Raw genomic sequence first — 14,763 nt, forward strand, 5'->3', positions numbered from 1 at the left:
GGGCCCTTCTAAAAGTGCCAAGCCCCTTCTAGAGCCCATCTGAACCATTCTAAAGGCCCCCAGACCCTTCTAGATCCTCCCTGAGCCCTTCTAAAGGTGCCCAGACCCTTCTAGAGCCCACAACGCCCCTTCTAAAGGCCCCCAGACCCTTCTAGAATGCCTACTTAACATTCTTTAGGCCCCCACACCCTTCTAGAGCCCCTCATGTCCCTCTAAATGCATCTAGACCATTCTAGAGCCCCTCATGTCCCTTCTGAAAGCCCCCAGACCGTTCTAGAGCACCTCAGGACGCTTCTAAAGGCCCCCAGACCCTTCTAGAGGCCCTCTGGACGCTTCTAAAAGCCCCCAGACCATTCTAGAGGCCCTCTGGACCCTTTTGAAGGACCCCAAATCCATCTAGAGCCCCCACGAGCCCTTCTAAAAGTTCCCAGACCATTCTAGAGACCCTCTGGACAGTTCTAAAGGCCTCCAGACCCTTCTAGAGCCTCCCAGCGCCCTTCTAAATGCCCCCAGACCCTTCTAGAACCCCTCAAGTCCCTTCTAAAGGCCCCCAGACCCTTCTAGGGTGCCTCTGAACACTTCTTAACGCCCCCAGACCCTTTTAGAGGCCCTGAGAGGCCTTCTAAAAGCCCCCAGACAATTCTAGAGTCCTCTAGAGCCATTCTAAAGGCGCCCAGGCCCCTCTAGAGCCCCCCAGAGCCCATCTAAAGGCCCTCAGACCCTTCTAGAGCTTCTCACGTCCCCTCTAAAAGCCCCCAGACCCTTCTAGAGCCCCCCAGGGCCCTTCTAAAAGCGCCAAGACCCTTCTAGAGCGAATCTGGACAATTCTAAAGGCCCCTAGAGCCCCCCCGAGCCCTTCTAGAGGCCCCCAGACCCTTCTAGAGCTTCTCACCTCCATTCTAAAAGATCCCAGACCATTCTAGAGACCCCCAGGATTGTTCTAAAGGCCTCCAGACCCTTCTAGATCCTCCCTGAGCCCTTCTAAAGGCCCCCAGACCCTTTTAGAACGCCTACTAAACCTTCTTTAGGCCCCCACACCCTTCTAGAGCACCTCATGTCCCTTCTAAGAGCATCTAGACCATTCTAGAGCCCCTCATGTCCATTCTGAAAGACCCCAGACTATTCCAGGGCCTTTTGGGACGATCCTAAAGGCCCCCAGACCCTTCTAGAGACCCTCTGGACAGATCTAAAGGCAGCCAGACCCTTCTAGAGATCCTCAGGACAGTTCTAAAGGCCCTCAGACTCTTCTAGAGCCTCCCAGGACTTTTCTAAAGGCCCCCAGACGTTTCTAGAACCCTTCAAGACACTTCTAAAGGCACCCAGACCCTTCTAGAGCCCCACAGAGCCCTTCTAAAATCCCCCAGACCCTTCTAGGGTGCCTCTGAACACTTCTTAATGCCCGCAGACCATACTAGAGGCCCTCAGAGCCCTTCTAAAAGCCCCCAGACAATTCTAGAGCCCCCTAGAGACATTCTAAAGGCACCCAGACCACTCTAGGGCCCCCCAGAGCCCTTCTAAAGGCCCCCAGACCCTTCTAGAGCTTCTCATGTCCCTTCTAAAAGCCCCCAGACCCTTCTAGAGCCCCCCAGAGACCTTCTAAAGGCTCCCAGACCCTTCTAGAGCTTCTCATGTCCCTTCTAAAAGCCCCCAGACCTTTCCAGACCCACTCATGTTTCCTCTAAAACTCCCCAAACCATTCTAGAACCCATTAGGTCCCTTCTAAATGCCCTCAGACCCTTTTAGAGCGCCTCTGATCCCTTTTTAAAATCCCCAGACCCTTCTAGAGCCCCTCATGTTTCTTCTAAGGGCACACAGACCATTTTAGAGCCCCTCATGTCCTTTTTAAAAGCCCCCAGACCCTTCAAGAGCCCCCCCAGGGCCATTCTAAATTCCACCAGACCATTCTAGAGCTGCCAGGGCCTTTTTAAAGGACTCCAGACCCTTTTAGATCCTCCCAGGGCTCTTCCAAAGGCCCCCAGACCCTTCAAGAGCCCCCCAGAGCCCTTCTAAAGGCCTCCAGACCCCTCTAGATCCCTTTAGAGCCCTTCTAAAGGCCCTCAGGCCCTTCTTGTGGCCCTCTGGACCCCTTTTAAGGCCTCCAGACTGTTTTAGAGCCCCCCAAGCCACTCCAAAGGCACCCAGACCCTTCTAGAGACCCCCAGGGCCCTTAAAAAGGCCTCCAGACAATTCTAGAGCCCCTCTGGACCCATCTAGAAGACCCCAGACCCTTCTAGAGAACCCCAGGATCGTTCTAAAGGCCTCCAGACCCTTCTAGATCCTCCCTGAGCCCTTCTAAAGGCCCCCAGACCCTTCTAGATCCTCCCTGAGCCCTTCTAAAGGTCCCCAGACCCTTCTAGAGCCCGCAAGGCCCCGTCTAAAGGCCCCCAGACCCTTCTAGAATGCCTACTTAACATTCTTTAGGCCCCCACACCCTTCTAGAGCCCCTCATGTCCCTCTGAATGCATCTAGACCATTCTAGAGCCCCTCATGTCCCTTCTGAAAGCCCCCAGAGCGTTCTAGAGCACCTCAGGACGCTTCTAAAGGCCCCCAGACCCTTCTAGAGGCCCTCTGGACGCTTCTAAAAGCCCCCAGACCATTCTAGAGGTCCTCTGGACCCTTTTGAAGGACCCTAAATCCATCTAGAGCCCCCACGAGCCCTTCTAAAAGTTCCCAGACCATTCTAGAGCCTCCCAGTGCCCTTCTAAAGGTCCCCAGACCCTTCTAGAGCCCCCACGGGCCCTTCTAAAGGCCTCCAGATTCATCTAGAGCCCTTTAGAGCCCTTCTAAAGGCCCCCAGGCCCTTCTAGTGGCTCTCTGGATCCCTTTTAAGGCCTCCAGACCATTTTAGAGCCCCCCCGAGCCACTCAAAAGGCCCCCAGACCCTTCTAGAGCCCCCCAGGGCCTTCAAAAGGCCCCCAGACCATTCTAGAGCCCCTCTGGACCCATCTAAAGGACCCCAGACCCTTCTAGATAACCCCAGGATCATTCTAAAGGCCTCCAGACCCTTCTAGATCCTTTCGGTGCCCTTCTAAAAGCCCCCAGACCCTTCTAGAATGCCTACTTAACCTTCTTTAGGCTCCCCAGACCCTTCTAGAGCCCCTCATGTCCCTCTAAATGCATCTACACCATTCTTGAGCCCCTAGAAGGGTCTGGGGGCCTTTTGAAGGGCCCTGGTGGGCTCTAGAAGGGTCTGGGGGCTTTTAGAAAGAACATGAGGGGCTCTAAGATGGTTTGGGTTTGAGTTAGAGTTAGCATTAGGGTTATGGTTTAGGGTTATTGTGTTAGGGTTATGGGGTTATGATTAGGGTTATGGGGTTACGGTTAGGGTTACGGTTAGGGTCAGGGGTTAGGGTAAGGGTTAGTGTTAGGGTTTGTGTTCGGATCTATAAGGCTCTGGGGTCCTTTAGAATTGTCCAGAGGGCCTATAGAAAGGTCTGGGGGGATCTAGAAGGCCCTCAGACCCTTCTAGAGCCCCTCTGGACCGTTTTAAAGGCTCCCAGATCCTTCTAGAGCCCCCCAGAACCCTCCTAAATGCCCCCAGACCCTTCAAGAGCCCCTCATGTCCCTTCTAAAGGCCCCCAGACCATTCTTGAGCACCTCATGTCCCTTCTTAAAGCCCCCAGACCCTTCTAGATTCACACAGAGCCCTTCTAAAGCCTCTCAGATCCTTCTCGAGCTCCTCAATGCCTTTCTAAAGGCCCCCAAACCATTCTAGAGCCCAAGAAGGCCCATCTGAAGGCCCCCAGACTCTTCTAGAGCCCCCCAGAGTTCTTCTAAAGGCCTCCAGACCCTTCTAGAGCCCCTCTGGACCATTCTAAAGGCCCCTTGACCCCTCTAGAGCTCGCTAGGCCCATTCTAAAGGCCCCCAGACCTTTCTAGAGGCCCCCAGGGTGCTTCTAAAGGCCCCCAGACCTTTCTAGAGGCCCCCAGGGTGCTTCTAAAGGCACCCAGGCCCTTCTAGAGCCCCCCAGAGCCATTCTAAAGGCCCCCAGACCCTTCTACATGTCCTCTGGGCCCTTTTTAAGCCCCCCCAGACCCTTCTAGAGCCCCCACAAGCCCTTCTAAAGGCCCCCAGACCCTTCTAGAGCCCCTCAGGGTCCTTCCATATGCCCCCAGACTTTTGTAGAGCCCCTTGAGCTCTTCTAAAGGCCCCCAGACCCATCTAGATCGCCTCTTGACCCTTCTTAATGCCACCAGACCATTCTAGAGACCCTCATGTTCCTTCTAAGTGTCCTCAGACCCTTCTAGAGCCCTGCATAGCCTTTCTAAAAGCACCTAGACCCTTCTAGAGACCCCCAGAGACACTCTAAAGGCCCCCAGGCACTTCTAGAGCACCCCAGAGCCCTTCTAAAGGCCTCCAGACCGTTCCTGAGCCCCTCATGTCCCTTCTTAAAGCCCCCAGACTCTTCTAGATCCACACAGGACCCTTCTAAAGCCTCCCAGATCCTTCTAGAGCACCTCAATGCCTTTCTAAAGGCCCCCAAACCATTCTAGAGCCCAAGAAGGCCCATCTGAAGGCCCCCAGACCCTTCTAGAGCCCCCCCAGAGCCCTTCTAAAGGCCCCCAGACAATTCTAGAGCCCCCCATAGTTCTTCTAAAGGCACCCATACCATTCTGAAGCCACTCTGGACAATTCTAAAGGCCCCTAGACCCTTCTAGAGCTCCTCACGCCCATTCTAAAGGCCCCCAGACCTTTCTAGAGCCCTCCAGAGCCCTTGTAAAGGTCCCCAAACACTTGTAGAGCCCCGCCCTGAGCCCTTCTAAAGGCCTCCAGATCCCTCTAGAGCCCCTCTGGACCATTCTAAAGGCCCCTAGACCCTTCTAGGGCTTCTCCAGGCCCATTCTAAAGGACCCCAGACCCTTCTAGAGGCCCCCAGAGTCCTTCTAAAGGCCACCAGACCTCTCTAGAGCCCGCCAGGGCCCTTCTAATGGCCCCCAGACACTTCTAGAGCACCTGACATCCCTTCTAAGGGCTCCCAGACACTTCTAGAGAACCTGACCTTTAGAAGGGCTCGTGTGGGCTCTACATGGGTCTGGGGGCATATAGAAGGGACGTCAGGTGCTCTAGGAGGGTCTGGGGGCCTTTAGAGGGTCCCTGGGGGGCTCTAGAAGTGTCTGGGGGCCTTTAGAAGGGCTCTAAAGGGCTCTAGAAGGGTCTGGGTGCCTTTAGAAGGGCCCTGGGGAGTCTCTGGAAGGGTCTGGAGTCCTTTAAAAAGGCCCTGGGGGCTCTAGGAGGGTCTGGTGGAATTTAGAATGGCCCTGGGTGGGGCTCTAAAAGGGTTTGGAGGCCTTTAGAAGGGATGTGAGAAGCTCTAGAAGGGTCTGGGTGCCTTTTGAAGGGCTCTGGGGTGCTCTAGGGGGGTCTTGGTGCCTTTAGAATGGCTCTAGGGGGCTCTAGAATTTTCTGGGGGCTATTAGAAGGGTTCTGAGGGCCTCTAGTAGGGTCTAGGGGCATTAAGAAGTGTTCAGAGGCACCCTCGAAGGATCTGGGGGCCTTTAGAAGGATCTTGAGGGATTCTAGAAGGGTCTGGGTGTTTTAAAAAGGGTCCAGTGGCACTCTAAAAGGGTCTGGGGGCCTTTAGAATGTCCCTGGGGGGCTCTAGAAGGGTCTGGAGGCCTTTAGAGCTGTCCAGAGGGTCTCTAGAAGGGTCTGCAGGCCTTTAGAACTGTCCAGAGGGGCTCTAGAAGGGTCTGGGAGCTTTTAGAAGGGCTCGTGGGGGCTCTAGATGGATTTGGGGTCCTTCAAAAGGGTCCAGAAGGCCTCTAGAAGGGTCTGTGGGCTTTTAGAACTGTCCAGAGGGTCTCTAGAAGGGTCTGGGGGCTTTTGAAGAGCCGTAGGGGTCTCCAGAACGGTCTGGGGGCTTTCAGAAGGTACATGAGGGGCTCAAGAATGGTGTAGATGCATTTAGAGGGACATGGGGGGCTCTAGAAGGGTCTGGGGAGCCTAATGAAGGTTAAGTAGGCATTCTAGAAGGGTCTGGGGGCCTTTAGAAGGGACCTTGCGGGCTCTAGAAGGGTCTGGGGGCTTTTAGAAGGGCACCGAAAGGATCTAGAAGGGTCTGGAGGCCTTTAGAATGATCCTGGGGTTATCTAGAAGGGTCTGGGGTCCTTTAGATGGGTCCAGAGGGGCTCTAGAATGGTCTGGGGGCCTTTTGAAGGGCCCTGGGGGGCTCTAGAAGGGTCTGGGGGCCTTTAGAGTGGCTCGGGGGGGCTCTAAAACGGTCTGGAGGCTTTAAAAGGGGTCCAGAGGGCCACTAGAAGGGCCTGGGGGCCTTTAGAAGGGCTCTAAAGGGCTCTAGATGAATCTGGTGGCCTTTAGTAGGGCCCGTGGGGGCTCTAGAAGGGTCTGGGGACCTTTAGAAGGGCACTGGGAGGCTCTAGAATGGTCTGGAGTCCTTTAAAAAGGCTCTGGGGGCTCTACGAGGGTCTGGGGGAATTTACAGTGGCCCTGGGGTGGCTCTAGAAGGGTCTGGGGGCTTTTAGAAAGGACATGAGGGGCTCTAGAACCATCTGAGTGCCCTTAGAAGAAACAGAAGGGACCTTATGGGTTCTAGAATGGTTTGGCGACTTTTAGAAGAAGCATGGGTGGCTCTAGAAGGGTCTGGGGGCATTTGGAAGGGACGTGAGAAGCTCTAGAAGCATCTGGGGGCCTTTAGAAGGTCTCTGGGGGGCTCTAGAAGGGTCTGGGGACCTGTAGAATGGTCCAGATGGGCTCTAGATGGGTCTTGGTGCTTTTAGAAGGGCCCTGGGGGGCTCTAGAAGGGTCTGGGGTTTTTTAGATGGGACGTGAGAAGCTCTAGAAGGGTCTGGGGGCCTTTAGAAGGGCTCTGGGGGGCTCTAGAGGGGTCTGGGGGCCTTTAGAATGGCTCTAGGGGGTTCTAGAAGAGTCTTGGCACTTTTAGAAGGGCCCTGGGGGGCTCTAGAAGAGTCTGGGGGCTTTTAGAAGGGACGTGAGAAGCTCTGGAAGAGTCTGGGTGCCTTTAGAAGGGCTCTCTGGGGCTCTAGAGGGGTCTGGGTGCCTTTAGAATGGCTCTAGGGGGCTCTAGAATTGTCTGGGGGCTTTTAGAAGGGCTCTGAAGGCCTCTAGTAGGGTCTAGGGGCATTAAGAATTGTTCAGAGGCACCCTAGAAGGGTCTGGGGGACTTTAGAAGGGTCTTGAGGGGTTCTAGAAGGGTCCGGGGGCCTTTAGAAGGGCCCTGGGAGGCTCTAGAAGGGTCTGAGGGCCTTTAGAACTGTCCTGAGGATCTCTAGAAGGGTCTGGGGGCCTTTAGAACTGTCCAGAGGGTCTCTAGAAGGGTCTGGGAGCTTTTAGAAGGGCTCGTGGGGGCTCTAGATGGATTTGGGGTCCTTCAAAAGGGTCCAGAGGGCTTCCAGAAGGGTCTGGGGGCCTTTAGAAGCGTCCCGAGGGGCCCTAGAATAGTCTGGGGGCTTTCAGAAGGGACATGAGGGGCTCTAGAATGGTCTAGATGCATTTAGAAGGGACATGAGTGGCTTTAGAAGGGTGTGGGGCCTAAAGAAGGTTAGTAGATGTTCTAGAAGGGTCTGGAGTCCTTTGAAAAGGCCCTGGGGGTCTCTAGGAGAGTCTGGGGGAATTTAGAATGGCCCTGGGGAGATCTAGGAGGGTCTGGAGGCCTTTAGAAAGGACATGAGGGGCTCTAGAATGGTCTGAGGGCCCTTAGAAGAAACATGAGGGGCTCTAGAAGGGTCTGGGGGTTTTAAAAAGGGTCCAGAGACGCTCTAAAAGGGTCTGAGGGCATTTAGAAGGGACCTTATGGGCTCTAGAATGGTTTGGGGACTTCTAGAAAGGCCCTGGGGGTCTCTAGAAGGCTCCTGGTGCTTTTAGAAAGTCTCTGGGGGGCTCTAGAAGGGTCTGGAATCTTTTAGAATGGAGGTGAGAAGCTCTAGAAGGGTCTGGGGGCCTCTAGAAGGGCTCGGGGGGGCTCTAGGGGCCTTTAGAATTGTCCAGATTCGCTCTAGAAGGGTCTTGGCGCTTTTAGAAGGGCCCTGGGGGGCTCTAGAAGGGTCTGGGGGCTTTTAGAGGGGACGTGAGAAGCTCTAGAAGGGTCTGAGGGCCTTTAGATGGGCTCTGGGGGGCTCTAGAGGGGCCTGGGCGCCTTTAGAATGGCTCTAGGGGACTCTAGAATTGTCTGGGGGCTTTTAGAAGGCCTCTCAGGGCCTCTAAAAGGGTCTGGGGGCGTTAAGAAGTGTTCAGAGGCACCCTAGAAGGGTCTGGGGGCATTTAGAAGGGGCCTGGGAGGCTCTAGAAGGGTCTGGGGGCCTTTAGAAGGGCCCTGGGAGGATCTAGAATGGTCTGGAGGCCTTTAGAACTGTCCAGAGGGTCTCTAGAATGGTCGGGGAACTTTTAGAAGCGCTCGTGGGGGCTCTAGATGGATTTGGGGTCCTTCAAAAGGGTCCAGAGGGCCTCTAGAACGGTCTGGGGGCTTTTAGAAGCGTCCAGAGGGCCTCTAGCAGGGTCTGGGGGCCTTTAGAAGCATCCCAAGGGGCCCTAAAATAGTCTGGGGGCTTTCAGAAGGGACATGAGGGGCTCTAGAATGGTGTAGATGCATTTAGAAGGGACATGAGGGGCTCTAGAAGGGTCTGGGAGCCTAAAGAAGGTTAAGTAGGCATTCTAGAAGGGTCTGGGGGCCTAAAAAAGGTTAAGTAGGCATTCTAGAAGGGCCTGGGGGCCTTTTGAAGGACCCTGGGGGTCTCTGAAACAGTCTGGGGGCCTTAAAAGGGGTCCAGAGGGCCACTAGAAGGGCCTGGGGGCCTTTAGAAGGGCTCTAAAGGGCTCTAAAAGGGTCTGGGTGCCTTTAGAAGGGCCCTGGGGAGTCTCTGGAAGGGTCTGGAGTCCTTTAAAAAGGCCCTGGGGGCTCTAGGAGGGTCTGGTGGAATTTAGAATGGCCCTGGGGGGGGCTCTAAAAGGGTTTGGAGGCCTTTAGAAGGGATGTGTGAAGCTCTAGAAGGGTCTGGGTGCCTTTTGAAGGGCTCTGGGGTGCTCTAGGGGGGTCTTGGTGCCTTTAGAATGGCTCTAGGGGGCTCTAGAATTTTCTGGGGGCTATTAGAAGGGTTCTGAGGGCCTCTAGTAGGGTCTAGGGGCATTAAGAAGTGTTCAGAGGCGCCCTCGAAGGATCTGGGGGCCTTTAGAAGGATCTTGAGGGATTCTAGAAGGGTCTGGGTGTTTTAAAAAGGATCCAGTGGCACTCTAAAAGGGTCTGGGGGCCTTTAGAATGTCCCTGGGGGGCTCTAGAAGGGTCTGGAGGCCTTTAGAGCTGTCCAGAGGGTCTCTAGAAGGGTCTGCAGGCCTTTAGAACTGTCCAGAGGGGCTCTAGAAGGGTCTGGGAGCTTTTAGAAGGGCTTGTGGGGGCTCTAGATGGATTTGGGGTCCTTCAAAAGGGTCCAGAAGGCCTCTAGAAGGGTCTGTGGGCTTTTAGAACTGTCCAGAGGGTCTCTAGAAGGGTCTGGGGGCTTTTGAAGAGCCGTAGGGGTCTCTAGAACGGTCTGGGGGCTTTCAGAAGGTACATGAGGGGCTCAAGAATGGTGTAGATGCATTTAGAGGGACATGAGGGGCTCTAGAAGGGTCTGGGGAGCCTAATGAAGGTTAAGTAGGCATTCTAGAAGGGTCTGGGGGCCTTTAGAAGGGACCTTGTGGGCTCTAGAAAGGTCTGGGGGCTATTAGAAGGGCACCGAAAGGATCTAGAAGGGTCTGGAGGCCTTTAGAATGATCCTGGGGTTATCTAGAAGGGTCTGGGGTCCTTTAGATGGGTCCAGAGGGGCTCTAGAATGGTCTGGGGGCCTTTTGAAGGGCCCTGGGGGGCTCTAGAAGGGTCTGGGGGCCTTTAGAGTGGCTCGGGGGGGCTCTAAAATGGTCTGGAGGCTTTAAAAGGGGTCCAGAGGGCCACTAGAAGGGCCTGAGGGCCTTTAGAAGGGCTCTAAAGGGCTCTAGATGAATCTGGAGGCCTTTAGTAGGGCCCGTGGGGGCTCTAGAAGGGTCTGGGGACCTTTAGAAGGGCACTGGGAGGCTCTAGAATGGTCTGGAGTCCTTTAAAAAGGCCCTGGGGGCTCTACGAGGGTCTGGTGGAATTTACAGTGGCCCTGGGGGGGCTCTAGAAGGGTCTGGGGGCTTTTAGAAAGGACATGAGGGGCTCTAGAACCATCTGAGTGCCCTTAGAAGAAACAGAAGTGACCTTATGGGTTCTAGAATGGTTTGGCGACTTTTAGAAGAAGCATGGGTGGCTCTAGAAGGGTCTGGGGGCATTTGGAAGGGACGTGAGAAGCTCTAGAAGCATCTGGGGGCCTTTAGAAGGTCTCTGGGGGGCTCTAGAAGGGTCTGGGGACCTGTAGAATGGTCCAGATGGGCTCTAGATGGGTCTTGGTGCTTTTAGAAGGGCCCTGGGGGGCTCTAGAAGGGTCTGGGGTTTTTTAGATGGGACGTGAGAAGCTCTAGAAGGGTCTGGGGGCCTTTAGAAGGGCTCTGGGGGGCTCTAGAGGGGTCTGGGGGCCTTTAGAATGGCTCTAGGGGGTTCTAGAAGAGTCTTGGCGCTTTTAGAAGGGCCCTGGGGGGCTCTAGAAGAGTCTGGGGGCTTTTAGAAGGGACGTGAGAAGCTCTGGAAGAGTCTGGGTGCCTTTAGAAGGGCTCTCTGGGGCTCTAGAGGGGTCTGGGTGCCTTTAGAATGGCTCTAGGGGGCTCTAGAATTGTCTGGGGGCTTTTAGAAGGGCTCTGAAGGCCTCTAGTAGGGTCTAGGGGCATTAAGAATTGTTCAGAGGCACCCTAGAAGGGTCTGGGGGACTTTAGAAGGGTCTTGAGGGGTTCTAGAAGGGTCCGGGGGCCTTTAGAAGGGCCCTGGGAGGCTCTAGAAGGGTCTGAGGGCCTTTAGAACTGTCCTGAGGATCTCTAGAAGGGTCTGGGGGCCTTTAGAACTGTCCAGAGGGTCTCTAGAAGGGTCTGGGAGCTTTTAGAAGGGCTCGTGGGGGCTCTAGATGGATTTGGGGTCCTTCAAAAGGGTCCAGAGGGCTTCCAGAAGGGTCTGGGGGCCTTTAGAAGCGTCCCGAGGGGCCCTAGAATAGTCTGGGGGCTTTCAGAAGGGACATGAGGGGCTCTAGAATGGTCTAGATGCATTTAGAAGGGACATGAGTGGCTTTAGAAGGGTGTGGGGCCTAAAGAAGGTTAGTAGATGTTCTAGAAGGGTCTGGAGTCCTTTGAAAAGGCCCTGGGGGTCTCTAGGAGAGTCTGGGGGAATTTAGAATGGCCCTGGGGAGATCTAGGAGGGTCTGGAGGCCTTTAGAAAGGACATGAGGGGCTCTAGAATGGTCTGAGGGCCCTTAGAAGAAACATGAGGGGCTCTAGAAGGGTCTGGGGGTTTTAAAAAGGGTCCAGAGACGCTCTAAAAGGGTCTGAGGGCATTTAGAAGGGACCTTATGGGCTCTAGAATGGTTTGGGGACTTCTAGAAAGGCCCTGGGGGTCTCTAGAAGGCTCCTGGTGCTTTTAGAAAGTCTCTGGGGGGCTCTAGAAGGGTCTGGAATCTTTTAGAATGGAGGTGAGAAGCTCTAGAAGGGTCTGGGGGCCTCTAGAAGGGCTCGGGGGGGCTCTAGGGGCCTTTAGAATTGTCCAGATTCGCTCTAGAAGGGTCTTGGCGGTTTTAGAAGGGCCCTGGGGGGCTCTAGAAGGGTCTGGGGGCTTTTAGAGGGGACGTGAGAAGCTCTAGAAGGGTCTGAGGGCCTTTAGATGGGCTCTGGGGGGCTCTAGAGGGGCCTGGGCGCCTTTAGAATGGCTCTAAAGGACTCTAGAATTGTCTGGGGCCTTTTAGAAGGCCTCTCAGGGCCTCTAAAAGGGTCTGGGGGCGTTAAGAAGTGTTCAGAGGCACCCTAGAAGGGTCTGGGGGCATTTAGAAGGGCCCTGGGAGGATCTAGAATGGTCTGGAGGCCTTTAGAACTGTCCAGAGGGTCTCTAGAATGGTCTGGGAACTTTTAGAAAGGCTCGTGGGGGCTCTAGATGGATTTGGGGTCCTTCCAAAGGGTCCAGAGGGCCTCTAGAATGGTCTGGGGGCTTTTAGAAGCGTCCAGAGGGCCTCTAGAAGGGTCTGGGGGCCTTTAGAAGCGTCCTGAGGTGCTCTAGAACGGTCTGGGGGCTTTCAGAAGGGACATGAGGGGCTCTAGAATGGTCTAGATGCATTTAGAGGGACATGAGGGGCTCTAGAAGGGTGTAGGGGCCTAAAGAATGTTAAGTAGGCATTCTAGAAGGGTCTGGGGGCCTTTAGAAGGGGCCTTGTGGGCTCTAGAAGGGTGTGAGGACCTTTAGAAGGGCTCAGGGAGGATCTAGAAGGGTCTGGGGTCCTTTAGAATGGTTCAGATGGGCTCTAGAATGGGCTTGGCACTTTTAGAAGGGTCCTGGGGACTCTAGAAGGGTCTGGGGGCCTTTAGAAGGGCTCAGGGAGGATCTAGAAGGGTCTGGAGGCCTTTAGAACGATCCTGGGGTTCTCTAGAAGTGTCTGGGGTCTTCTAGATGGGTCCAGAGGGGCTCTAGAATTGTCTGGAGGCCTTTTTAAGGGCCCTGGGGGTCTCTAGAAGGGTCTGGGTGCCTTTGGAGTGGCTTGGGGGGCTCTAAAACAGTCTGGAGGCCTTAAAAGGGGTCCAGAGGGCCACAAGAAGGGCCTGAGGGCCTTTAGAAGGGCTCTAAAGGGATCTAGAGGGGTCTGGAGGCCTTTAGAAGGGCTCTGGGGGGCTCTTGAAGGGTCTGGGGGCCTTTGGAAGGGCCCTGGGAGGATCTAAAAGGGTCTGGAGTCCTTTAAAAAGGCCCTGGCAGCTCTAGAATGGTCTGGTGGAATTTAGAATGGCCCTGGGGGGGCTCTTGAAGGGTCTGGGGGCTTTTAGAAAGGACATGAGGGGCTCTAAAATGGTCTGTGTGCCCTTAGAAGAAACATGAGGGGCTCTAGAAGGGTCTGGGTGCCTTTAGAATGTCTCTAGGGGGTCTAGAATTGTCTGGGGGCTTTTAGAAGGGCTCTGAGGGCCTCTAGTATGGTCTGCGGGCATTAAGAAGTGTTCAGAGGCACCCTAGAAGGGTCTGGGGGATTTAAGAAGGGCTCTGTGGGGCTCTAGAAGGGTCTGGGTGCCTTTAGAAGTGTCTTGAAGGGTTCTAGAAGCGTCTGGGGGCCTTTAGAAAAGTCCTGGGAGGCTCTAGAAGAGTCTGAGGGCCTTTAGAACTGTCCTGAGGATCTCTAGAAGGGTCTGGCAGCCTTTAGAACTGTCCAGAGGGTCTCTAGAAGGGTCTGGGGGCCTTTAGGATCGTCCCAAAAGGCCCTGGAATAGTCTGGGGTCTTTCAGAATGGACATGAGGGGCTCTAGAATGGTCTAGATGCTCTTAGAAGGGACATGAGGTGCTCTAGAAGGGTGTGGGGGCCTAAAGAAGGTTTAGTAGGCGTTCTAAAAGGGTCTGGGGGCCTTTAGAAGGGCTCAGGGAGGATCTAGAAGGGTCTGGAGGCCTTTAGAACAATCCTGGGGGTCTCTAGAATGGTCTGGGGGCCCTTTGAAGGGCCCTGGAGGGCTCTAGAAGGGTCTGGGGGCCTTTTGAGTGGCTCGGGGGGGTCTAAAACAGTCTGGGGGCCTTAAAATGGGTCCAGAGGGCCACTAGAAGGGCCTGAGGGCCTTTAGAAGGGCTCTAAAGGGCTCTAGAAGGGTCTGGGGACCTTTAGAAGGGCACTGGGAGGCTCTAGAAGGGTCTGGAGTCCTTTGAAAAGGCCCTGGGGGCTCTACGAGGGTCTGGGGGAATTTAGACTGGCCTGAGAGGGGCTCTAGAAATGTCTGGGGGTTTTTAGAAAGGACATGAGGGGTTCTAGAACGGTCTGAGGGCCCTTAGAAGAAACATGAGGGGCTCTAGAAGGGTCTGGGGGTTTTAAAAAGGGTCCAGAGGTGCTCTAAAAGGGTCTGAGGGCATTTAGAAGGGACCTTATGGGTTCTAGAATGGTTTGGGGACTTTTAGAAGGGCCCTGGGGGGCTCTAGAAGGGTCTGGGGGCTTTTAGAAGGGACTTGAGAATCTCTAGAAGGGTCTGGGTGCCTTTAGAAGGTCTCAGGGGGGCTCTAGAGGGGTCTGGGGGCCTTTAGAATGGTTCAGATTCGCTCTAGAAGGGTCTTGGTGCTTTTAGAAGGGCTCTGGGGGCTCTAGAAGGTTCTGGGGGTTTTTAGAAGTGACGTGAGAAGCTCTAGAAGGGTCTGAGGTCCTTTAGAATGCCTCTAGAGGGCTCCAGAATTGTCTGGGGGCTTTTAGAAAGGCTCGGAGGACCTCTAGCAGGGTCTGGGGGCATTAAGAAGTCTTCAGAGGTGCCCTAGAAGGGTCTGGGGGCCTTTAGAAGGGTCTTGAGAGGTTCTAGAAGGGTCTGGGAGCTTTTAGAAGGGCTCGTGGGGGCTCTAGATTGATTTGGGGTCCTTCAAAAGGGTCCAGGGGTCCTCTAGAAGGGTCTGGTGGCCTTTAGAACTGTCCAGAGGGTCTCTAGAAGCGTCTGGGGGCTTTTGAAGAGCCGTAGGGGTCTCCAGAACGGTCTGGGGGCTTTCAGAAGGTACATGAGGGGCTCTAGAATGGTCTAGATGCATTTAGAGGGACATGAGGGGCTCTAGAAGGGTCTGGGGAGCTTAAAGAAGATTAAGTAGGCATTCTAGAAGGGTCTGGGGGCCTTTAGAAGGGGCCATGGAGGCTCTAGAACGGCTCTGGGGGGCCCTAGAGGGGTTTGGGGGCCTTTAGACTGGTCGTCATGGGCTCTAGAAGGGTCTT

Source organism: Phaenicophaeus curvirostris, chromosome 20, assembly GCF_032191515.1.
Source record: "Phaenicophaeus curvirostris isolate KB17595 chromosome 20, BPBGC_Pcur_1.0, whole genome shotgun sequence".
Classification (NCBI taxonomy): domain Eukaryota; kingdom Metazoa; phylum Chordata; class Aves; order Cuculiformes; family Cuculidae; genus Phaenicophaeus; species Phaenicophaeus curvirostris.